Genomic DNA, 716 nt, shown 5'->3' with positions numbered 1-716 from the left:
TTATCATTAGTTTTAGTACAACACTAGGCGATCGGCTTTCTTCGTTTGCTTGTACTGCATCTCACGAAAACTACAAAATTCGCTGACCAGCTGCCCAAATCTAGGTGCACGCGAAAGTTGTTTTAACGTCAAACGTCGTTACGACGTTACGGGACCCGGTTAACGCAAATGCGTTACGTTTCCCCAGCTGCCAAAAAATCAACTTCTTACGTTAACGTTAAAATAACGTTAACGAAAACGTCGTAATGTCGTTACCCGTTAAATTAACGTTAACAACCCTGCGCAAGTGTACAAATGTCGTTATAAGCGAGAGGTGTCATAACTTTGAATAGCAAATATCTGCTGATTTTTGAAGAAATATTGCTTATGCTCAATGACCACTTTTTTTTAAACCACGCGTCAAAACTGAGCGAATGATTCCCGCACTCCGATCGGGACCACTATTTGTTTTTTCCTCTTTCGATTCGCGGTCCCAAGGACAGTCTGCCCCAGAGTGCCCAGAGCAAATATATTTTATTTCTTTTGTTGATCACCTGAGCCCCGGTGGGGTATGAGGATGCTACGACGCCCTGATGGAGCTGAGGGACGTGCAGGGCGACGGGTCCTACGAGAAGAATACGATCTCGCTGCGCCGAACCAGACAAGTACGATCTCACCGCGACAAACCAGAAAAGTACGATCTCGCCGCGACGCTCCAGAAGCGTACGAACTCATTT

The sequence above is a fragment of the Frankliniella occidentalis genome, unplaced genomic scaffold (genome assembly GCF_000697945.3).
Source record: "Frankliniella occidentalis isolate FOCC.00 unplaced genomic scaffold, Focc_3.1 Scaffold186, whole genome shotgun sequence".
NCBI lineage: Eukaryota > Metazoa > Arthropoda > Insecta > Thysanoptera > Thripidae > Frankliniella > Frankliniella occidentalis.
The sequence above is the reverse complement of the archived record's forward strand: the minus strand, read 5'-3'. Positions refer to the sequence as shown.